General features: G+C 41.7%; 1 protein-coding gene across 13 annotated transcripts in view; it reads right to left on the minus strand.

Annotated features, from left to right (window-relative positions):
* The window catches only part of IRAG1 (inositol 1,4,5-triphosphate receptor associated 1), a 137,226-nt gene that overhangs the window by 100,953 nt on the left and 10,255 nt on the right, over positions 1-26,018 (minus strand). For 10 of the 13 annotated variants that reach the window (XM_078853204.1, XM_078853203.1, XM_078853206.1 and 7 more), the window contains exons 2-4: positions 17,344-17,464; positions 12,807-12,957; positions 11,627-11,780 (exon numbers count right to left, since the gene is read on the minus strand). The exons of 1 other annotated variant lie outside the window; for it this stretch is intronic. The gene's annotated coding sequence lies outside the window, so the exon portion shown is untranslated. The remainder of the gene's footprint in view (positions 1-11,626; positions 11,781-12,806; positions 12,958-17,343; positions 17,465-26,018) is intronic. 2 more of the 13 variants (XM_078853197.1, XM_078853198.1) reach the window with 2 other exon arrangements.

The following is a 26,018-nucleotide window of genomic DNA, read 5'->3' on the forward strand; positions in this document are numbered from 1 at the left end:
CCCGCTCAGGCCCAGGGAGGCGGACGTGAGCTGGGGCAGGAGGGTGCAAGGAGGGCTGCCCGCGTCGCAGCAGGTAACCCAGGGAGGGAGGGGGCCCCGCAGGGGAACCGCTCCCCGCCCCAGCTCACCTCTCACCCTCGGCATGAGCGGGAAGCCGCTGCCTGCTTCTCAGCCCTCCCAGGCTTCCCGCCAAACAGCTGATCCGCGGGAAGCTGGGGAGGCGCGGAGAAGCAGAGCAGGGCGGTGCGTTCAGGGGCGGAGGTGGAGCAGAGGGGAGGTGAGCTGGGGCTGGATGCAGGGAGGGGAGCTGCCGGTGGGTGCTCTGCACCCACAAAATTTTCCCCGGGGGTGCTCCAGCCCCGGAGCACCCACAGAGTCGGCACCTAAGGCATCAATTTTGATGTGATCAGTGGGGGAGAGGCTGCTCCCCCGCTCCCCCCCGTAGCTACGCTCCCCTGCCCCTAGGAGCCAGAGGGACCTGCCGGACGCTTCCTGGGAGCTGCCCCAGGTAAGCACCTCCGGGACTCCCGACCTCGCACCCTGGCAGGTGCCTCTGGCTCTTAGGGGTGGGGGTGGGCACCCACTATGGTGGCCCACGAAACCCTCCTGCCCGGTTCTGGGGGCAGTCAGGGGACAGGGTAGGGTGTCAAGGAACGCGGGGGGGTTGGATAGGGCAGGAGTCCCAGAGGACAGGGGTGGACAACAACCCCCTTATGGGGTGAGGAGGGAACCCGTTGTTAAGATTTTGGCAGCTCATCACTGGTTGTTATATTAGCAAAATAACTCTTCCATGAAAGATCCATTTGACAATGGATGCTCCAGTACCACAGTACATATTTGCAAACTTCAAGAGGGGGCTCCACAAAACAGCAGCAGCACTGGGGCAAACCCCAAATGTAATCAATTAAGACAGTCATGTGCACCAGTGAAGGTTATTCCAGATTCAAAGATAAGTACGCTCCACCAGTGCAGAATGTGGCTTTCTTGTCTAACTTTAAGATGTGCACTAATGCAGCTATATCAGTGGCTGGAAATGAGAAAAAATTCCAGTTCTAAGGCACATGAGGCCTTAACTGAAAACAAGGTCACAAAGATGTTGGCCTTAATTAAAATGCCTAACAGATTGGCTAATTATTATAATACAACTCACCTACTATAAAGCTCTAAACCAACTAGCCTTACCTAAGATGTAGTGCTGACCTACTGTCCTCAGTCTGAGAGCTTTCATATCCACCCTGAAAAGATGGAAGGAAGAGAAAGAAGTATGATGGGGGAAACGGAGGAGACTACAACAAGCTACCACCTTACAAGAGAAATAATTTCCCATGTTTGCATTCTGCTATGGTTGGCAAGCAGGCAACATAGATTCAGGAAAAAAATCAAAAGTGTCTTTAATACAAGTGCAGATTGGCAGGTGTAGGAGAGGGGGAAAATCTGCACATCGTCAGTTGAGAAAGACAGGAAGAGAATTGGTTTTCTGGCCAGCAAAAAAGTCAGGACAGATAGAAAATGAGGAAGAGCGATTAGTAATTCACTTTTCTTCAGTAGTTACAAAAACATCTTACATTAAATAAATACACCCAGGAAAGGAAAAGAAGCCTCCCATTTCCCCATCTTCCAGGAGCTCTGCCCTTATGGCTCCACCAGGTCTCTTACAACAATGAAGACTAGAAAAGTCTCTCCTTCCCCTAGATTTACAGCCCAAAAATAAAAACGCCAGAGTTCCTCTCCCAGCAAATCCACACCCTTGCCTCCTAATTCCCTGCTTATATTATCCCAGGACCAGGATGGTGTTCTAACTCTCTCACAATGACAATTATCTAATACAGTGAGTGGTTCAATGTTTTTATTCTGCAGGCTACTTGGCAAGATTAATAACTTATCATGGATCAATCTCCCCATTCAGCAGCCCAATTCTCCTACTGCTTGGCTCTGAAAACATGTAAAGATGAGCCCTCCAGGAAGAACTCCATGCACTACTAGTGGTCCTGAGAACCACAGTCTGAGAACCACAGATCTAATGTAAGCATATACACAAAGATCAATATTTTTAAATCGTGTGCTTAAAGTTAGCTCCTAAACTATTTTTAGGTGCCTAGATGAATGTGTCCTGATCTTTAAAAACAATGGGATTTGAGATTGCTCAGCATTTCTGAAAAATCAAGCCATTTATTTAGGTGTCTAAATATGGATTTAAGAGCTTATATGTTATACACCCAAGTTTGAAAATTTTGTTCTGAAAAGCTGAGATTTTGAGTAGATGGGGATGGGGGAGAAATGAGTGGGGAGATTCTTGCTCTTCTTTATGAAGCAGACAACTAAAAAAGCTGAACAAGTTGTTATGAACAGATGGTTTGTTAACATATTCCCTGTGTTGCCCAAAAGATTGTCCTCCAAAAATAGAACCGAGGAGGATGGCAATAAAATACTAATCCCATCAGAATAAGGTAAGAAAAACAAAACTGCAGATTGGATGGCTTTTATGTACGGTGAAAAATCTACCTTCTTTATTTTTCTCTTTAATGTGATGGGGCCTAGACATTTAAGAACAGCAGCTTAGGAGAAGAGCAATAAGACAATTAATAGCTCTATTTCTTTGTAATAGTTTAATTCTAGTGCAGGAGGCAAAATGTTCCCTATGTCTGATTTGTAAAAATTAGGGCTGTCAAGCAATTAAAAAAATTAATCGTGATTAATCGCACTGTTAAACAATAATAGAATACCATTTATTTAAATATTGTGGATGTTTTCTACATTTTCAAATATATTGATTTCAATTACAACACAGAATACAAAGTGTACAGTGCTCACTTTATATTTATTTTTGATTACAAGTATTTGCACTCTAAAAAAACAAAAGAAATAGTATTTTTCAATTCACCCAATACAAGTACTGTAGTTCAATCTCTTTATCATGAAAGTTGAACTTACAAATAGAGAATTATGTACAAAAATACTGCATTCAAATATAAAACAATGTAAAATTTTAGAGTCCGCAAGTCCAGTCAGCCCTACTTCTTGTTCAGCCAATTGCTCAGACAAACAAGTTTGTTTACATTTGCAGGAGATAATGCTGCCCGCTTCTAGTTTACAATGTCACCTGAAAGTGAGAATAGGTGTTCTCATGCCACTGTTGTAGCTGGCGTCGCAAGATATTTAGGTGCCAGATGCACTAAAGAGTCATATGTCCCTTCATGCTTCAACCACCATTCCAGGGGACATGTGTCCATGCTGATGACGGGTTCTGCTCGATAACAATCCAAAGAAGTGCAGACCAATGCATGTTCATTTTCATTATCTGAGTCAGATGCCACCAGTACAAGGTTGATTTTCTTTTTTGGTGATTCGGGTTATGTGGTTTCCATATTGGAATGTTGCTCTTTTAAGACTTCTGAAAGCATGTGCCACACCTCGTCCCTCTCAGATTTTGGAAGATACTTCAGATTCTTAAACCTTGGGTCGAGTGCTGTAGCTATCTTTAGAAATCTCACATTGGTACCATCTTTGCATTTTGTGAAATCTGCAGTGAAAGTGTTCTTAAAATGAACAACATATGCTGGGTCATCATCCAAGACTGCTATAACATGAAATATATGGCAGAATGCGGGTAAAACAGAGCAGGGGACATAAAGTTTTCCCCCTAGGAGTTCAGTCACAAATTTAATTAATGCATTATTTTTTTTAACGAGCATCATCAGCATGGAAGCATGCCCTCTGGAATGGTGGCCGAAGCATGAAGGGGCATATGAAGGTTTAGCATACCTGGCACGTAAATACCTTGTCGGCTACAAAAGAGCCATGCAAATGCCTGTTCTCACTTTCTGGTGACATTGTAAATAAGAGGGCAGCATTATCTCCTGTAAATATGAACAAACTTGTTTGTCTTAGTGATTGGCTGAACAAGAAGTAGGACTGAGCGGACCTGTAAGCTCTCAAGTTTTACATTGTTTTATTTTTAATGCAGTTTTTTTGTGAGAACAGCAAGGCCAGTTTCCATAAATTTTGGCCTATCCATCCTGCAGCTCTTCATTGTCCCAAAAAATCAAAAAGAAGTTCTACAAAAAGTGGAAGCATGCATGCATTGCTAAGGAGGAGTATAAAAGAATAACACGAGAATATAGGAATAAAATCAGAACAGCTAAGCCACAAAATGAGTTACACCTAGCAAGGTACATAAAAGGCAATCAGAGGTTCTTTAAATAATTTAGGAGCAAGAGAAAGATGAAGGAAAGTTTAGGTCCTCCTCTACTTAGGGTGAAGTGAGCATTACTGAGCAAAGGATTATATTTAGGAAGGAAAAAATCAAATGCACAACTACCAAATGGGGAACAGTTGGCTAGGTGGTAGTACCGCTGAAAAAAGGATCTGATGGTTATAGCAGATCACAGATTGAATGAGTCAATGTAATGCAGCTGCAAAAACAGCTAATATTCTGGGAGGTATTAACAGGCCTCTCATATTTAAGACACGGGAGGTAATTGTCCCACTCTAGTCAGCATTTGTGAGGCCCTAGTTAGGAGTATTATGTCCAGTTCTGGGTGCCACGTTTTGGGAAAGATGTGGACAAATTGGAGAGAGTCCAGCAGAGAGCAACCAAAATGATAAAGGGTTTAGAAAACCTGACCTACCAGGAAAGGTTTAAAAAAGGGCATGTTTAGTCCTGAGAAAAGACAACTGAGGGGGGACTTGAAAACAGTCTTCAAATATGTTAAGGGCTGTTATAAAGAGAACAGTGATCAATTGTTCTCCACATCCATTGAAGGTCAGACAAGAAGTAATCAGCTTAATCTGCAGCATGGGAGGTTTATCTTAGATATTAGGAAAATCTTTCTAACCATTAAGATAGTTAAGCACGGGAATAGACTTCCAAAGGAGATTGTGGAATCCCTGTCACTGAAGGTTTTTAAGAAGTGGTGAGACAAACACCTGTCAGGGATGGTCAAAGTTTACTTGGTCTTGCCTCAGTACAGGGAGCTGGACTAGATGACCTCTCAAGATCCCTTCTAGCCCTACACCTCTGATTCTATGCCACATAGAATGGAATTTTCTCAGACCCCTCACCCTTTGGCTGGTCCCCCCATCTCAGATTTCCAGTAGAGCCCTAAAATGTGTGTTCATCTGCCGGGGCAAAGGGGACTGTGAAACTGACAGACTGGTCAACTTGTGTATGACCCATAACAACAGGAGGCACTGAAATGGTAAACGGGGCCATTTGTCATAGCTAGTCATCAATGCCATGTTAAGTAGACTCAAATCTTTAACATGTTTGCCTGTATCGTTAGAGAATCATGAGTAGATGCTAGGTGTACTTGTCTGTGTTTACCTATATCTTGTTAGAAATTTAACAATGTGATCTAATTAGTTCATGGATGAAAAAAATCCAGTTCCTGTTTTTTGATGATTCATTACTGTATTCTACTGATTCAAAAGATGTAAGATACTGTAGGAACTAATATTATTATTTACATTGACTTCAGCTTAATTATCTGATATAATGAATTGTCTTAGTAATTTGAATGGCTATTGCTTAAAGTATTGTCTAAGAAAGCACTCACTGAATAAAGATCAAACAGTTGGCTCGCTTTCATCAAAGTTTCATGGTGGGATTACCTGTCAGTACCCTGCTTGCTTCAACTATAAAGGAAGCTTTAGGCCTGATCCTTTTTATCTCAAGCCTGCTTCAACTTTGAAGGGAAGGTCTAAGCCACAAGACTGAGGTCTCCAGGTTTACTCTGGATTTACCCTGGAATTCTCATGGAAGAATTTGAACAAACTCTACATCTGAACAGCCTATTGGACTATAACCTTCAAAATTGATTCAGCAGCCTCACCATCTCTGCTATAAAACTGACCTAAGGGCTTTACACACATTTGTATATATATTCATCTCTTACCATATATAACTCTTTTCTTTTATTAATAAATCTTAGATTTAAGGATTGGCTGTAAGCGTGTACTTGGGGTGAGAGCTGAAATATTAATTGACTTGGTGGGCAGCATGTCCGATCTTTTGGGATTGGCAGAACTTTAAGTATAGTGAATAAGGTTTTCAATAATCCCTCACTATATTAGACTTGGCTGTCTGGATGGGAGCCAAAGGCTGGATTGCTTAAAGGGGACTGTGTCTGGCTTCTTGTTAAACCAGTGTTGTACTGCAGAAGCTCTTTTATTACTGGCTCAGTGAATCTAATTATAGAATAAACCACCAGTCTGGGGGATTGTCGGCCCTATTTCTTGCAGTCTGCCATGAGTGTGGCATTCTCAGTGTGGTCCCTTCAGGCACCATGGTCAGAGGGACCCTAGCTAATTCTCTCTCCATCATAGCCCTCTGTACCATATCTGATTTCATGAGCTCCCCTTTATCCCAGACAATAGTGACTAGCACACGGACCTTAACACTCACTATTTGCTGCCTTAGGATGGCATTGCATTAGAGAGCTAACATGCAGACCTCCTAGAGGGTGGAAAGCAGCACATGGATCAGACACAGACATCCCACAGAATGAATTTATTAAAGGGAGATCTATCCTAATAAAGAAGACAGGAAAGAAGCTGGTAAAATACAGGTAGGAGCTAGTGAAATTAACAGATTCCCATTTAAACATAACACACAAAGGCAAACAACTCAGATTCATAGTTTCTAAGGCCAGAAGGGACAGGTATGATCATTTAGTTTGACCTCTGGTAATGGCACATGTCACACAACTTCCTCAAAATAATTCCTAGAGTACATCTTTTAGAAAGACATCCAATTTTGACTTAAAAATTCTCATTGATGGAGAATCTACCATGCCCCTTGGTAAATGGTTCCAAATGGTTAATTACTCTCACTATTAACATTTTACACCTTATTTCTAGTCTGAATATTGATAAACTGAATATTGTCAAAATATGTAATTGTGTACATACATGTGTTGGAAGTCTAAATACTAAGATGGGCTAACTAGAGTGCCTAGCATTAAATGAGGTTTTGATATAATAGGCATCATGGAAACTTGGTGGAATGAGGATAGTCAACGGGACACAGTAATACCAAAAAAAGAAAAGGAGTACTTGTGGCACCTTAGAGACTAACAAATTTATTTGAGCATAAGCTTTCATGAGCTACATGAAGTGAGCTGTAGCTCACGAAAGCTTATGCTCAAATAAATTTGTTAGTCTCTAAGGTGCCACAAGTACTCCTTTTCTTTTTGCGGATACAGACTAACATGGCTGCTACTCTGAAACCAGTAATACCAAAGTACAAAGTATATAGGAATGACAGAGTAGGTCGTGTTGGTGGAGGAATGGCTCTATATAGAAAGAAAGAAAGCACAGAGTTAAATGAAGTAAAAATCTGAAATGAATCAAGCTGTACCAATCACTGTAGAATCACTGTAGAAATTCCATGCTTGAACAATAGCAATAGGAATAGACTATCCACCACCTGACCCTGGCGACAATGCTTGGGGAAATTTGAGAGGCTACAAAGGTAGAACACACAGTAATAATGGGGGATTTCAATTATCCTCATACTGAGTGGGTATATGTCCCTCAGGAAGGGATGCAGATAGAAAATTTCTAGACACCATAAATGACTGCATTTTAGAACAGCTTTTCCTGGACCCCACAAGGGGAGAGCCAATTTTTTGATTTTGTCCTAAGCAGATCACAGGATCTGGTCCAAGAAGTGAAGGCTCAGAAATTGCAACCATAACATAATTAAATTTAACAACCTTGTGGGGGGAAAATGCCAAAGAAACCCACCAGAGTAGCATTTAACTTCAAAAAGGGGAACTACACAAAAATGAGGAAGCTAGTTAAACAAATTAAAAGGAACAGTCACATGGGTAAAATGCTTGCAAACAGCACAGAGACAGTTTAAAAACTCCATTATAGAGCCTCCAACTAAATATATACCCCAAATTAAAAAAGAAAACAAGTATAAAAAATGCAACCATTGCTAAACAGAGTAAAAGAGGCAAAAGGCATCCTTTAAAAATTGGAAGTCAGATCCTAGTAGGGAAAATAGAAAGGCGCATAAACCCTGGCAACTCAAGTATAATAAGGCAGGGCAAGAAAGATTTGAAGAGCAACTAACAAAAGACAGAAAAACTAACCAAACGTTTTCTTAAATACACCAGAAGCAGGAAGCCTGCCAAACAATCAGTGGAGTCACTGGACAATGGAGGTATTAAAAGAACACTCAAGGGGGGAAAGGGCCATTGCAGAGAAGCTAAGTGAATTCTTTGCATTGGTCTTCGTTGTAGAGGACATGTGGGAAATCCCTGCACCGAAGCCATTCTTTAAGTGACGAACCTAAGGAACTATCCCAGAGTGAGGTGTCAACAGAGGAGGTGGGAACAAATATAGTTTAATTTAACAGTAATAGGTCACCAGGACCAGATAGTGTTCTGCAAGAACTCAAATACGAAACTGCAGAACAACTAACTGTGGTATGTGACCTATTGCTTAAAACAACCTCTAGACCAGATGTCTGGAAGGTAGATAATGTAACGTCGATATTTTTAAAAACACTCCTGGCAATTATAGGCTAGTAAGCCTAACTTCAGTATCAAGCAAATTGGTTGAAACTATAGCTAAGAACAAAATTATCAGACACACAGAAAAACATGATATGTTGGGGAAGAGTCAATGTGGCTTTTATAATGGGAAATCATGCCTCACCAATCTATTAGAATGCTTTGAGGGTTTCAACAAATATGTGGACAAGGGTGATCCAATGGATATGGTGTTCTTGGACTTTCAGAAAACCTTTAACAAGGTCGTTCACCAAAGGCTCTTAAACCAAGTAAGCAGTCCTGGGATAAGAGGGAAGGTCCCCTCATAGATCAGTAACTATTTAAAAAGATAGGAAACAAAGGGTAAGAATAAATCATCAGTTTTCACAATGAAAAGAGGTAAATAGCAGGGTCCCCACAGATCAGTACTGGAACCTGAGTTATTCAATATATTCATAAATAATCTGGAAAAGGGGTGAACGGTGAGATGGCAAAATTTGCAGACGATATTAAATTACTCAAATTAATTAAGTCCAAAGCTGACTGTGAAGAGTTACAAAGGGATCTCACTAAACGGGGTGACTGGGCAACAAAATGGCAGATTAAATTCAATGCTGATAAATGCAAAGTAATGTGCATTTGAAAAAATAATCCTAACTATACATACACAATGATGAGGTCTAAATTAGCTGTTACCATTCAAGAAAGAGATCTTGGAGTCATCGTGGATAGTTCTCTGAAAACACTGTTTAATGTGCAGCAGCAGTCAAAAAAGCTAATAGAGTATAAGCAACCATTAGAAAAGGGATAGATAATAAGACAGAAAATATAATAATGCCATTATATAAATCCATGTTATACCCACCCCTTGAATAGTGCATGTGGCTCCAGTTGCCCCATCTTAAAAAAAATATTAGAATTGGAAAAGGTACAGAGAAGGGCAACAAAATGATAAGAGGTATGGCACAGCTTCCATATGAGAAGAGATTAAAAAAGACTCTTACAAAATAGGTGACTCAGTGAGAATATGATAGAGGTCTATAAAATCACGAATGGAGAAAGTAAATGGGAAAGTGTTATTTACCCCTTCAATAACACAAGAACTAGGGGTCACTCAATTAAATTAAAAGACAGCAGGTTTAAAACAAACAAAAGGAAGTACTTTTTCACATAATGCACAGTTAACCTTTGGAACTTGTTTCCAGAGGATGCTGTGAAGGCCAAAACTATAAAAGCACTCAACAAAGAATTAGATAAGTTCCTGGAGGATAGGTCCATCAATGCTATTAGCCAAGATGGTCAGGGACGCAATCCAATACTCGAGGTGTCCATAAACCTCTGACTGCCAATAGCTGGGACTGGATGACAAGGGATTTGAAACTGCCCTGTTCTGATCTCTGTTGGAAGACAGGATACTGGGCTAGATGGACCATTGATCTGACCTAGTGTGGCCACTCTACTATTCGAGGCAGTAAAAAACATCCCAGGCTGGAGAATGTCTGGAATCTCCCTGCTCTGTCAGTTTGGATTTCTGAATGTGGTCAGCATTAAATATTTTTAGAAAGCACATAGATGCCAGGTTACCAGACATATTTCTGGTACTGCAAAAGGGTGTTCATCAGTGCAGAGGTACTGGACATGCTAGGTAAGTGATACTGAACCAAAACTTTTTTGACCAAATTAAGAAAAAAAAATCTCATTTGTCAAGGACTTGAGTTCCAGGTTTCTTTTATTTTTCATTCCAGGGAAAAGACTTCTCTCCCCAAGTTTACAGCCTCCATAGTGAAAGTTCCATGTGATGATTTTACTCTGCAAAGAATGGCTGAATGGAGTCTCTTTTTGAGCTCCAGCATACTTTCTCCCGTCTCAGCCAGGCGGGTCACTGCAAAGCAACATGATGTGCTCTATACTTGCTTGGAGAGCAGTGACTGAGCATGGGAATCAAATTATATTCTTGCCCCTTCAATTACCAGACTTAATTACGATCTACCTCAGTCTAATCTCCTGGATTTCTTTTTCCTTTCCTTTCTTTACTTATTCTGTCTACCCATCTCTCGAATCTCTGCTCCCTCACTTCATCGCACACGCTCAACTGCACAATCTTCCTTCCATCCCATCTTGCGTGCGCGCGCACACACACACACACACACACTCCCCATCTCACTTGGGGATGAGTCACTTAAGTCATTCACAATACTGGCCCCACTTCCTAAAATTAACAGTATAAACAGATGTCAGTCAACTAGAGTGTCTCAAACACCATGCTATTTCCCACAGGCTTTGTTTCCCCAGGATCCATCATGTCAGTGCGCCTGTGAAAGAGATCACCGTCCCTAATTTAGGTGGTAAAAGAGTTTATTCTATATCTCTTTAAGTTTCATTTCCTCAATTCACTGACATGTACCACTTATTAGTCCATCAGGCACAGATCTTCAATCACACCGGTAGAAGCTCAAACCAAGCAAAGCTATTGGTCTCAGACATGATAAATAATCTTGCTTCCTGAGGCTAATCAAGTTCTGAAAACAAAGATAATTTAGAAATTCACATGGCTGATAGAGTGATTACATTCTATCTCCCCAAACAATATAATACTGTAAGCAAATTTTGCCCAATGTATCTACTGAGCAAAATTTAGAAGAGAAGTTACACCAGGCTGTAACAATGAGATTATAATCTCCATTCTCATGAGATAAACCAATGTGTCACCACAGTAATTCTGCTGCAATTGCTAGATCCAGTATCACAGGGTAGCTGGACAAGGGAAACAAGTAAACAACACACAACAACAAAACACATTTCCTGCAGAAAATCATACTATCCATGCTAAATGACAATCTGAGTTTTTGAACCTCTGGGGTCCCCGGAATTCCTTTTCCCCTAAACAAACCATTAGAGGATTATAATCTGTTGTAGAAAAGTTTTGCATAGATGTACTGAACATTCTATAGCTCTCTGTGCCATAGTAATTTCCTAATCAGCTGAGCGGACAAAGGGCCATAGTAATCTCATGGTCATATTCTATTTTGCCACTGCAAAGACTGTTGGACAGGACAGAGGAAATAAAGTCCACGGCCATCAAATCCTGTGAATACTCGGGATCTATTGAGAAAGGAAGTTCTGACCTTATGGAGGGTCTTCCTTTACTATTCAGGTATTTATATGGGCCCTGTTACTTTGGAATCAGAGCACCTCCTTCATGAATCTCTCTTCAACAAAGACAGCCTGGAGCTGTGCTGCCATTGTCCAGCTGCTCAGAAAGTGTTGCGCATTCAATATCTGGAAAAAAAAATCACACTCTTTTAAGGTGTCACAAGTGGGACAACCAAAAACTGAGATACTTTAACTAGTTACTTTTGAAAATTTAGACCAAAGTTCTCACTCGTCGATGTCAATGGGAGCTTTGCTTGAGTAAGGGCTTTGGCCCATTGGTTTTAAAACTGAAACAAGCCTAGGCTATTAGGCAGCAGTGATTTTATGATGCCAGTTGTGATACTACATTGGCAAACATCTGGAATTTATTCTCCTTTTCTGCAAAACAATTTTAATGAAAAATTGTCAGATTTTCTGGAGATGCAAATTATTTTCCACACCTTTTCCAAGTACTCTTGTTTCCATACTAAAATAAATACTTTGCACTTCTAGAGAGTCTGTCCCCCCCAAGGATCTCAAGCTATTTTTTCAGGGTACAGCCCAATATCTGTAACGAGGCACTGAAGCACAGAAAGGCTGAGGGAAAGAATCCCCCGTTCCAACGTGTGGTTCAGGACCTTTACCATGTGGAAAGTGGAGTAATGGACACACAATGAGGAGTTAGTTTGGTGGGAAAATTTACTGTTCATACCCACGTCTGCCCCTGCTGTTGTGGTGCAGACAGACACTCCATGGCGTGCAGGGTGCACAGAGCCCCAGGCATAGGATGTCTACTGTCTGGCCCACTAGCATAAGCAGATATAAACGTAGCATCTGATGTGATGTTAGGTGGGTGGACAAACAAGTATTTGCCCCAAGAACTTAATTTGTATATACATTCCTTTCAAAGGCTCCCAAATAGGAGTTGTGAGTGAATATCTGAAGGCAGAATTTGGCCCTGCGTTTGTAACTGGTTTAATCAGAATTATTGGTTACATTGAACAATGCTCTCATGAAAGCTTTGTCCTTTTTTGGCTTTACTGTTAAACAGTTTTAGGAATAGTCCTGTCTAATAAAAATTTTGCTGGGAAATAGTTTCAACTTTTGACTTTACAAATCATAATTGTATTTACAGGTTCATCATAAATGACAACTAAAATAAGTTCACTCTACCTTTTATGATTATTCCCATGTTCTGTTTTATAGGCATGCCTTTTCTTATTTAAAAGATTTTCTTCTGATCCTTGTCTTTGATGGAAGAGTATGTTACAAAATGTTTGCTGGCATCTTTCTTGAGTCCAAATACATTCTAAATTCAAAGCTTCTGTGATTCAAAACACAATATTTGATCATAAAAAGCTTTGGAATTAAGATTATTTCATGTCATTTTGTAAATGCTTTTTTAAAATCAAGATTAAAACCATAATGAAAAATATATCCACTACCATTTACTAAAGTAGAAACAAAATTCAATTTGAGTCCATAACTTGAAGTTCCTGAAGTGAAGAACAGTGACTCTTTCAAGGTGATACAGAAAAGGAACAACAATGTGTTTGTGCCCTTGTTTATTTATTTATTTATTTTGTTTCTTTATGATGTATAAAAAAGGCAGAAGAGGACTTGAAAAATATGAAGGTATTTATTATTTTTGTTGTCTTTAATTTCAGAAATTCAGTTCTTGTCAATCCCTTTCCCCACCCCTGGAAAACTCTAAATTTACCATACCATTCCTTCGTATTGGTATAACTGCTTCAATGCCATGGGGGATTGCATCAATTTAAATTATTTTCTCTACCAATTTAGTTAAATTGGTGCAAGCCCCATTATGGTCAACATAAGAAATAGTATTATGATGACACTAGAGATACCACCATGCCAGTGAAACCTGATAAACTGAGAAGGGAAATTATTTTTATTTAGAACTCCTTAAAACATTTGGGTTTTGTTTGGTTTTACCACCTATTTATCTCAAAACATCAGATTAAACAATTGGCAGAAAAGCTGTCTTTGTTCTGCCCTCCTTAACCCATTCATTTATGGATGGATAAAGCTCCTAATACTCATCTGAGACTTCTCACTAATGTTGCTAGGAAAACCAGGGAGCACCACAATTTACATTCCCAATATTTCCAAGGGAAAGGAGAAGCAGAAAAAAAGCCCTTTTTTTTCTTGTTGTAAGTCATCTTTAAAAAAAAAAAAGGTGTTTACTGTAAGCTATCATCATAAACTATATACCTATCAGCTATTAAGTAAACAACAGTTGGTAAAATCCTGAAAACCTTACTGAGTGAAAACTTTTACTACATGAGAGTTTGATTGAACAAACTGAGTTGGGACATCTCCCAACACCAGTTTTAGTTTTATTGTTCCTTTCATTCAAAGATCTCAAAGCACTTTGCAAATGTTAAACATCGAAACCACCCATATTACATATTATCGCTGTTTTTCAGATGGCAAATTGAGGCACAAAGAAATAAAAGCCTACATTTTCAAAAGTGGTCTCTGATTTTGGAAATGTCAAACACCTAGCAACTGATTTTGAGAGATAGGGAGCAACTACAACTCCAGAAAAAAAACTCCAGTCACTGGGAACTGCGAGTGCTCACTTAGAACCTTTGAAAGTCATGTCCTAGTGAATTAAGTTACCCCAAATCAGTAGAAACTTCAGGAAAAAAACAGGCATAAATTGACTTGCGTTAGGTCACCGTTAATTAGTGCTGAGGGGAAGATAAAAACCAGATCCCATTTTTCTCATCCCTTTGCTCCACCCATTAGACAACCTTCCTCCCAATCTTCTCTTTTCTTTTTGACTTTTTTCCCCAAAGGATCAACTGGAATGAACTGGAATTTCAGCCGAACAATTACAGTCTAATAAAGTTATAAGCAACCAAATATTAGGTCTTATAAAGGGAAGTGTAGGGCAACCTTAATAGGTGGTCCTACCAACCCTACCCATAATATATAAAAACACCTCTTTTTATCCCATCTGATTATAATTGCCACACATTACAGAGTAGCTAGATCTCCATGAACGAAAGACATTTATTAATTGTGTTGGGGAAAAAATCTCAAACACATTCAACACAATTTTTTTTAAAAAAGGTTTCCTAAATAGAACAATGTTTGTTTTAGTTGCCATGGTATTTAATGGCAACATGTAAATTCATTTTAAAGAGTTTTTGGCTCTAGTGTGTTTTCTGTTTTTCTCTTAAACAGAAAAGCTTACTTTATAATATAAAAAGGATAAAGTAACTTACTGAATATACTATTTTTTTTATTGCAGGAAATATTTTAATTTAAAAGCTAGCTCTGACTATAAAGTTTCCTCCAAATTCTTTGTAGTCAATTAATTCAAAGAAAAATGACTTCAAACCTTGATTAGAGAAGCCAGAATCATATTGGGTTAATAAACAAAAGACTGGGATACTAAAATTCTTACCATATCAAGTCAGTTTTGCATTTGCTAAATCTGAGTAGCACTGCATTCTTCCATTGCCAGCACTGAGAACAAGAGTACTTTGTATTCTAGGTGAGCATGGCAACACTTTTGTGTTGAGATGAGCCAAAAAAGAAGTAGCAATTAAGAAGCTCATTTTAAATTACAACTGACAACTTTAATAGAAAAGTGTGCTGTACAGTCTCATGAATATTCAAAGACAATACACACCTTTGCATAACGTAACTGGTTTAAGTATTAAGGATTACATTTTCGCAACAGGGAGGCATCAAGAATTTGAGTGAAGGTATCCTAATCAATTTCACTGGGATGACTTTAGAGCAAGGGTGGGCAAATTAAGGCCCGTGGGCCACATCCAACCTGCCAGCCGATTTAACCCAGCCCTCGAGCTTCCACTGGGGAGCGGAATCTGGGGTCTCCCAGCCAATGGGAGCTGCAGGGGCGGCGCCTGGGAACTGGGCAATGTGCAGAGCCCCCTGCCTGCCTCTAAATGTAGGAGCCAGAGCGGGAACATGCCACTGCTTCCTGGAGCTGCCTCAGGTAAGCGCCACCTGGAGCCTGCACCCCTGACCCCCTCTTGTGCCCAACCCCCTGCCCCAGCCGTGATTCCCCTCCTGCCCGCTGAACCCCTTGATCCCAACCTGGAGCTCCCTCCTGAACCCTAAACCCTCATCCCCTGCCCCACCCCAGAGCCTGCACCCCCAGCCAGAACCCTCACACCCACCCCCACCCGTGCCCCTGCCTCTGCCCTGATCCGCCTCCCACAAGTTTGCCCACCCCTGCTTTAGAGGGCCAAAGTCATCCCTCATTTATACTCACACAGCCTCACCAAACCAAATTCACCAAAGGCATCAGCTGTTGCAAAACTATTTGTAGTCAATACAGTTGTGTACACTCACACCAGCAGCAACTTTGTCTCAGTTACTTCAGTGAGGCTACATGGATGTAACTGAGGGCAGAATTTGGTTCATAAGGTTTTAATATTTCTTAGGTAGCGAATGGAAGGTTTGTGTTTTCAAAATGGTAGTGAAGGTGTTATGCAAAGGTGTTGTCACAAATTGTTGAATTGTCTTTATAAATGTCTGTGCAATGCTTTTAAAATTCAGCCATTATCATAAATGTTTCAGAGCACAAATGCCACAGGAAACACTAGAATTGTGTGTTGTAGGGCCTGGGGAGAACAGTTCAGTGCTAATATGTTCAGAGTTTGGCTGTTTTCTCCACTGTGCTCAATCTACAACTATTCTGGGAGGGTTTAAAATAGCTGACCCATTAAAGAATTTCAGAATATGCAAAAATATTAGTTACAACATATAATTTAAACTATTTTAAAAAAAAAACAAAAAACCTTTTGCTACCACGGATTTAAGACTCTTGATAGGATACTTGTTTCAAGTAGAAATGGTCCTTGCAAGCACTTAGGGTTAAATTTATCATACTCACTCACTCTTTCAGGCAGAACATTTAGCAGCTATTTATTTAATGAGACAGGACAGATTGGTAGTCATACAATGATTTTGTTTAGTTGCACTAGAAAAATGGCATCTGGCTGCTTCCTGGCAAATTCTCAACACAATCCTGCATTCCTCACGTACCCCAATCTCAGTAGGTATTTGACTGCAAATCAGCAGACATTTTCAATGCAGAAGAAGTGCAGAATTAATTAATATTAAGGGACAAATTAATAGGAGCTGTACTTGGACAACTAATGGCAGAATTTGGCTCTGGACCACTAGTTACTTGAGTCAAAGTCTTCCTCACCCGGCCCAATTAAATTAACTAATTCCTTACCACATCTAGCTCAGACTTCAAGGGCCAAATTCTGTCCTTTAATGAATATAAGTCAATCCCACTGGCTGCAACAGAAGCCATTCATGTGAGTGCATCTGAAAGCTGAAACTGTCTTCAAATAATTTTGTTTTACTAGTGCTCCATAATAATCTATCACAGTTGTAGTCTTAGCAACAGATTTGTCCATCCTATAATTAATTTACTTACAGTAAATAAAAAAACAACAGCTCCTCTACCTTTTTATAAGAGAGAAGCTACTTTATAACTGCTAACAAATAGCCTATATGCTTAAGAAAACAAAAAGAAGATGTTAAAACCCCAGCTGATGCCACTGGGTGTTGTTTGTACAATAATTTTAGGATCAGACCCCAAATGAAACATCGCCATAGCCCAGCCCAAGAAATGAGCAAAAGTAAGGTTGAAAAGCAATAAAAATATAAAATAAACTGATACTTCCATTACCTAACAGTGGAGTCTGAAGTCTGGAACTGTCATGGTCAGGATAATGCCCAGTATTGTAGGTGAAGAAGGGATAATGAAATGGCAATGGGCTTTTGGACTGAACACAGTCAGCAGGACCCTCCTGTTATAAGAGAAAAAAAATATCTTAGTAGTAAACCTGAAGGTTTTTCAAAAAGTAGGATTTGGAGGCTCTCAAAATGATCAAGCAACATCCATCACTCTCTCCAAAAGTAAGATAATAATATGTATTGTACCTATTTAAAAACATACTGAAAAAGATCATGCTCTATGCAGTGTGGTTGTAGCCATGGCAGCCCCAGAATATTAGAAAGGCAAGGTGGGTGAGGTAATATCTTTTATTGGACCAACTTCTGTTGGTGAGAGAGAGAGAAGCTTTTGAGCCACCCAGAGCTCAAAAAGAAAAGGAGGACTTGTGGCACCTTAGAGACTAACAAATTTATTTGAGCATAAGCTTTCGTGCGCTACAGCTCACTTCTTCGGGTGCATTCAGTGGAAAATACAGTGGGGAGATTTATATACATAGAGAACATGAAACCATACACACTGTAACGAGAGTGATCACTTAAGGTGAGCTATTACCAGCAGGAGAGCGGGGTGAGGGGGTAGGGGGGAGGGGGGTAAACCTTTTGTAGTGATAATCAAGGTGGGCCATTTCCAGCGGTTGACAAGAATGTCCGAGGAACAGTGCGGGGGGACGGGGGGGTGGGGCGGCGGGGAAATAAACATGGGGAAATAGTTTTACTTTATGTAACGACCCATCCACTCCCAGTCTTTTTTTCAAGCCTAAGTTAATTGTATCCAGTTTGCAAATTAATTCCAATTCAGCAGTCTCTCGTTGGAGTCTGTTTTTGAAGTTTTTTTGTTGCAGAATTGCAACTTTTAGGTCTGTAATCGAGTGACCAAAGAGATTGAAGTGTTCTCCGACTGGTATTCGAATGTTATAATTCTTGACGTCTGATTTGTGTCCATTTATTCTTTTACAGAGAAACTGTCCAGTTTGACCAATGTACATGGCAGAGGGGCATTGCTGGCACATGATGGCATATATAACATTGGTAGATAAATGGACCTGTTCCTCAGAAGTTCTTGTCAACTGCTGGAAATGGCCCACCTTGATTATCACTACAAAAGGTTTCCAACCCCCCCCTCCCCTTTTCTTATCACCATTATTATAACTTGCCTAGGGTAAACTCACTAGGAAGTTATCAGTGGAAACTTTCATAACCCAGGTATTTCGCACACATTTCCAGGGAGTTTACACTGCTTTTCAAAAGAGAACAAATTAGAAACTAATGTATAAAGCAAATCGGGAACCGAACATAATGAATGTTTCTACATTAGAAAAATAAGTGTAGGGAAGAAGAAATGCATGGCTAATTCTTATGGAAAGCATAAGATCAAGACATAAGCAAAACTAGATATTCGTAACCACTGTGTAGAGGTTTTTCAGGATTTTTTTTTTAAGTCATATTTACAAAGTACCCTTCTTAGGCCTGGTCTCCACTACAAGGTTAGGTTGACGTAAGCCACCTTGCATCAACATAGATATGCACGTGGCTACACCTAAAATTGTCTCCCACTGGTGTAAGCACCCCGTTGCAGCAAGGCAGCAACATCAACTCCGTGAATGGCATTGAGCCACGTTCGACATACTAATGGCAACACTATATGAGTGTACAGACTGCATTACTCATGTCAACCCTCACAGTCCTGCAGCAGCTGTCCCACAATGCCTGACGCTGACTGCTCTGGTCACATTTGCGAATTCCAATTCTCAGGGTCATGGAGACTGGAACCCCATGGATTTTTAAAATATCTTTTCCTGATTGCACAACTTGGTGAGCACACCTAGCAGCTCTCCACTGTTGTGTGCAACTGCCCAACCAATCTTGCTGGCAACATGCTTCAGACACACTCTGGCATGGAGTAGATAGGAGATCTTAGATCTCTGAGGTCTGTGGGGAGAAGAGGCTGTGCAGGCACAGCTATAGATCAGCTGCAGAAACGTGGACATTTATGAGCAGATTGCACAGAGGAAGCGAGAGAAGAGGCATGACAGGAATCAGCAGCAGTGCCACATGAAAGTGAAGGAATTGTGGCAGGCCTACCAGAAGGCCACAGAAGTCAACAGTCGACGTGGTGCCAAGCCACAGACTTGCCGCTTTTACAAAAAGAGCGGCATGCCCTACTTTGCAGAGACACCACCCCCACCCCACATACCCCAGGCACACTGCTTTTCACTCCCTTGTCGCATTAGGCACGGGATATGGAACAGATTGTTTATGTACAAAGGGACATCCCTTTGAGGTACTCTGCAATCCTTTCCTAAAGATTTCTATTGATAGCAGCCTTATTTCTTCCTACGTGGTAGGACGCTTTCCCATGGCAGCCTGTGATGACTTCAGCAGGCACCAGTGCAGTAAACAGAGTGGTGGCATATGGACCAGGTGGCTTTGGAACACCAGCAGCAGCTGTGCGCTGTGTCTGTGTTACCATCAGGAGCGAGATATCAGCTAAAATCACCAACGCTCATGGAAAATGGTGCCGATCTTCAGTGCCACGGCCCTATCTATATTCACAGTTTTACGCAACTGAGCGATTCCCTCCTCCTTTTCCTCATTTCTGGTGGGTTGTATTCACTGTGGCTGGTGCTGAGAGTGGTGCCGTGCACTAACACTCTGAAGCAGGTGTCAATAGTCACCTATTGTTTAAAAACTTGTTTAAAACTTGTTTAAAACTTCAGGGGGACAAGGAAAGAGAGCTCTGAACCTTGAAAAGAAAAGGAGGACTTGTGGCACCTTAGAGACTAACCAATTTTTTTGAGCATGAGCTTTCGTGAGCTACAGCTCACTTCATCGGATGCATGCAATGAAGTGAGCTGTAGCTCACGAAAGCTCATGCTCAGATAAATTGGTTAGTCTCTGAGGTGCCACAAGTCCTCCTGTTCTTTTTGCGAATACAGACTAACACGGCTGCTACTCTGAAACCTGAACCTTAACGTTTGCTTTCTGTTATGACTATACTGACAATGGTACCTCTGTGTATTCTATCTGTAGCTGCTGCTGTTGCAGCTTTGAGGGGTTCCCCAGCCACACATGTGGAAGTCAGATAAGGAGAAAAAAAGAAGAGGACTTTGGATGACATGTTCCATGAGATCCTGCAAACCAATGCTGCATCAGACTGCAAGCAGAGGGCCTGAAGGGTGAATATTTCCAACTGTTTGGAGAAGGAAAGAGCTGACAGGAAAAAGCCTCAGGAGTCCCAGCAGGAAAAGGAGAGGGAGATGCCCCAGGACAAAATGGGGCTTCTCCAGCAACAAACACAGATCCTGTAGATTCTTGGGGACCTACAGGTTCAACAATTCCTAGCCTTCCTTTGCAATCATGGAGAACTCCAGTATAGCACCTCCCCACACCCCGCCTCAGTATTCCACATGGCACCAGGGACCGCTGCACTACTCCTGCCACGTCACAGCAGGAGACATTAAGGACAATCACAGCTTCAGATACAGTGACCTGAGGAAGCCACAGTTACTGTATGTGTAGCCAAAGTGGACATGTTAAGTTCTGTTCCATTAATTTATTAAAGTTTTTTTTATGTATTTGCTTTTAAATTACACAGATATTTTGGACTGGTCTTGTCATTCAAAATTCTATTAATCTTTATTAGTTCCCAGCATACACTGCAGAATGCCTAGAGGTACTGAAAGCACCCACTTGTTATTGTACAGTGTGACACAACTCAAAGGGTCAGTGACAGTGTAATCATCATCATCAATGTACAACAAGCATCACACAATTAATAGGCACATTGACAGTGTTATATTCATAGATGTACAGCAAGCCCCATGCAGTTCCTAACAGACCTCAAAAGTGCATGGCCAGGGAGAGCACAGTCCAGCACAATGCACTACTGTGGCTCACTGTTAAAGGGATTTTCAAGGCATCCCTCAGCTGTATAGCTCCACACTGAGCTCTTCTAATAGCCCTTGTGTCTGGTTGTTCAAACTTGGCAGACAGCCGCTTCATGACTGCCCTCCACCCCGGCAGTAACATTTCCCAAGTTGTCTCACCAATATTATGCAGGACACGGCAGGCAGCTATAACCATTGGGATATTTTTCACACTGAGATCCAATCATCTGAGTAAACACCATAGTCTCTTCAGTATACCAATAACACATTGAACTGTCATTTTGCCACCTGCTATGCTGGTAGTTGAATCTTTCCTTGGTGCTGTCAAGGGGGCTGGTCTACAGCTTCATGAGTCAGAGGAGCAAGAGGTAGGCTTGGATCCCCCAGGATCACCACTGGCATTTCAACATTGCCAATGGTAATCCACTGGTTGGGAAAGAAAGTCTCTGCTTGTAACTTTCTGAACAGTCCTGTGTTCTTAAATACGCACGCGTCATATACCTTCCCTGACCAGCCAAGATTGATGTTAGTGAACCATCCCCAGTGATCTACCAGTGCTTGCATAACAACAAAAGAAAAGTAGCCCTATCTGCTGATGTACTCTGGGGCACAGTGGACTGCTACCAAAATAGGGATATGCGTGCCATCTATTGCTCCACTGCAGTTCTGGATCCCCACAGCTGCAAATCCATCCACTATGTCCTGCCCATTGCCAAGAGCCATAATCCTGCACAGCAGAAGAGTATCAATGGCTCTGCACACTGTAGGGTGATCAGATAGCAAGTGTAAAAAATCAGGATAGGGGTGGGGAGGTAATAGGTGCCTACATAAGAAAAAGCCCTCAAAATTGGGACTGTCCCTATAAAAATCGGAATATCTGGTCACCCTAGCACACTTGCATGACAACAGCCCTCACAGTGGATTTTCCAGCTCCAAAATGATTAGCCATGGACTGTTAGCAAGCCAGCATTGCAAGTTTACACAGTGTGATTGCCACTTGCTTCTCCATGGTCACTGCAGCTCCCATTCTGGTGTCCCGAGGCTGGAGGGTGGGGGTGAGCTCAGCACATAGATCCAGGAACATGGCCTTTTGCATCTGAACATTCTGCAGTCACTGCTCGTCATCCCAACCCCACATTACATTACAGTGCTTGTTTCTCAGGCCCAGAAGCAGTGCTCCACTGTCGGCAGCTGCTCTGTGAATGCCACCAACAACCTTGAATTGGTTTTTGCTATGTCCCACAGCAATTGGTCCTCCATGAATTTGTCACGTTCCCCGCCAATGAGGTTCTTCTTGCTGCTCTGCAAATACCAAAAGGATTGTACGCCCCGTTCTTGCAACGCTTGTGACAATAAAGTAAAGATGTGCACATTCCAAGCTTCTGTCAGAGATTGTGGACAGCGATGAGGGCCATGCAGGTTCATGGGTTTTTTTTTGTTTTGTTGTTTTTTTTTAAAAAAGGTGTGAAAATTATGGGATATGAATGACATTATTGGATGGAGAAGTTGTATGATGGGAACTTGAGTCCTAGCTCCCAGTCACCCTTGCGTGATTCGTTTCTGTTCCACCTTGCATTGCCAAAAGTTGGCAAAAGATAATGAGCTGGATGGAGGTGAGTTGCACACTGGGATAACTTCCCATAGTGCACCACACTGTGCATTGAAAAAAGCACTCATGGTGAGTGCGCGCAGCACTGACGCAAAAAGCCAAATATACATGCGTATGAGCGATATACTAACCGTGGCAGCTTTTATGCCAATGTAATTTGTGTAAGCCAAAGTTTGTAGCATAGACATGGCCTTAACTTATTTCAAACCACTAGTTTCAAACCACTTTCCCCATTCTCTGCTCTCTTCAGTTTGCTTCCTCCATGAACCACATACTGGATCAGCATCTAGTTGCATGCTAAGAAATCCAGGTTGATGAATGCCATTTATTAAACATGGAAGAGATACATGCTAAATCTAAAGGCCAGTCTGAGGGGATGTGTAAGCTGGCCAGCTTCCCCTATGGTTGGATACTGGAGAACACCAAAGGAAAATTTTAAAGATTTATCACAAATTGATTATTATGAGGGGCATCAAATTCTAGCTCATCCAAGAGTTCTGTTTGATCAAAATCCAGCCCTGTTATCCAATATTTAAAAATAAGGCTATTTGCATGATAGTGGTCAAGTTCCGCAAAACAAAAGAACTTCAGGTTCAGAAGAAAAGTAATCAAGAAATCCATGCAAAGCGTAAAGAAGATTAATTTTGTTTTCATGCCCACATAACTTGGCCCACATCATGTAGTAATGAAGTTACATGTTAATTTCTCAATTTAATCATTTTCCTGCCATTACTGGGGCCCAGGCACCGGGCCTCCTCAGTCCATCCTAGTCTGTCCCTGCAAAAGATAATTGTCTAGTCTCCTGTGGGCTGTAATACTTTGGTCTAATTTCAGTTGTTGGGTTTAGCATGAAGGTTCTGGGAGGTGTTGGTGGCCTGCAATATGCAGAACGTCAAATTAGATATCTGGTGGTCCCTTCTGGCCTTAAACTCTATGACTCTGCAGGTAGCCAACAAATACTAGGGAAGTTCACAGTTTACTACATAACAGACTGAGTACTTAATTATACTAATTACAGAGTATAGAGTATCTCTAAATAACAGACATAAGTAATGGGTGCCATGAGTACCTACTTTTTAGCCATTTAAATTTAAAACTCCCATTTTGAGAAAATATATACACATTAGGTGGGTTCAGGCTTGCCTTATATCAATTTTGCTAAGTGCTCCAAATGTACATATATAGATTTGTTACAGTTACTACTAGATACCAAATGCGTTGTAATAATTGGGTCCTAATGGTGAGCTCAACTGTAAAAAGTGGAAGTTCGTAAGATATCACAACAACCTCTAAGAGCAAATGCTGATGGGAAAAGGCTCAAAAAGTGGGACAGAAAGGCTGATTAGTCTAATCAAAAAGGTCTAATGATATAATTCAAGGACGGTGTTAAGATCATTCTTGGTAAACAACAAAAGCATGAAACCAGAATACAAGAAACTAAAATTGGTGTGTTGGAAATCAGGCCTCATTGATGGACAAAATAATGAGGGGATGGGTTATTCCACCCACCACTCCCTTTTCAGGTCCATATTTAAAAAAAAAAAAAAAAACTTTAGGGAGGAAATCTGGCTACTGAGCAAACAGCACCATCATGGCTGCCATGCCACCCCTCCTGGGATCCCAGACCTTCTTCTTCCTAATCCTAAGAGATGTCTTGATCAGACTGGGCCAGAGAGAGGGACCATCACCACCTCTACCAGCTCTGGATGAATCCCAGCCACCACCTGGGATATGACACTCACTCACTCACTCACACTCACACCCTCTTCTTTGTGTGTTCTTTTCCTTCCCCACCTCATTTCTTCTCTCATATCACACTCTCCTTTTTCTTTTTGTCTAGTAAGAATCTGGCCTAGTCAACTAAGGGTATGTCTAACCTGGCAGAGCTACAGCACCACTCAGAGAGCACTGAAGGGAAACCGTCTTGTGTGTTCACACTGTCAGCTGCCTGCACAATAGCATGTTCACACTTGCGGCACTTGCAGCAGTATTCGGAGCAGTGCACGCTGGGCAGCCATCCCACAGAGCATCTCTTCCTCTTCTGCCGCTATGAGTTGTGGGAAGGCGGAGGGGGTTGCAGGGCATTCTGGGTCCTGTCCCAAAGCCCTGTGATGCATTGCTTCGCATCCCAGCAATCCCTGTGCTTCTGTCCGCATTTGGCGCCATCTGAGTGCTGTGCCTCTTAGGTCTGCAGGAATGGATCCCACACTGTTGACCAATATGCTGCTTGCTCTCACCAACATGTCACAAGTGGCAGTTATTTCTTAAACTAAAAAGGCAAGAGGAGTGCGACGTTGATCTCGCCACACATAGTAGCTACGACACAAGATTGCTTGTGGCATTCACGGAGGTGCTGACCACAGTGGAAAGCCAATTTCTGGGCTTGGGAAACAAGCACTGAGTGGTGGGATCACATCATCATGCACGTCTGGGATGACGAGCAGCGGCTGCAGAACTTTCGGATGAAGAAAGCCACATTCATGGGACCGTGAGATGAGTTCACCCCAGCCCTGCGACGCAAAGACACGAGAATGAGAGCTGTCCTGTCATTGGAGAAGCACGTGGCAATTACACTGTGGAAGCTGGCTACTCCAGACTGCTCCTGATTAGTCACTAACCAGTTTGGAGTGGGAGTTGACCATTGAGCTCGTGTTGACAGAAGTGTGCAGGGCCATTAATTGCATCCTGCTCCGAAAGGCTGTAACTCTGAGCAACGTGCATGACATTGTGGATGGCTTTGCACAAAGCTAGGCTTCCCTAACTGCAGAGCGGGGATAGATGGCACAAATATTCCAATTTTGGCACCAGACCACCTAGCCACCAGTACATTCATCGGAAAGGGTATTTCTCAGTGGTTCTCCAGGTGCTTGTGGATCACTGTGGGCATTTCACAGACATTAACACAGGCTGGTCCGGAAAGGTACATGATGCATGCATCTTTTAGAACACTGGCCTGTTTGGGAAGCTGCAAGCAGGGACTTTCTTCCCAGAGCAGAAGATCACTGTAGGGGAAGTTGAGATGCCCATTGTGATCCTGGGAGGCCCCGCCTACCCCTTAATGCTAGGTTTATGAAGCCATACATGGGGCACCTTGACAGCAGCAAGGAGCAGTTCAACCACAGGCTGAGCAAC

This window comes from Lepidochelys kempii, chromosome 6 (assembly GCF_965140285.1).
Source record: "Lepidochelys kempii isolate rLepKem1 chromosome 6, rLepKem1.hap1, whole genome shotgun sequence".
NCBI lineage: Eukaryota > Metazoa > Chordata > Testudines > Cheloniidae > Lepidochelys > Lepidochelys kempii.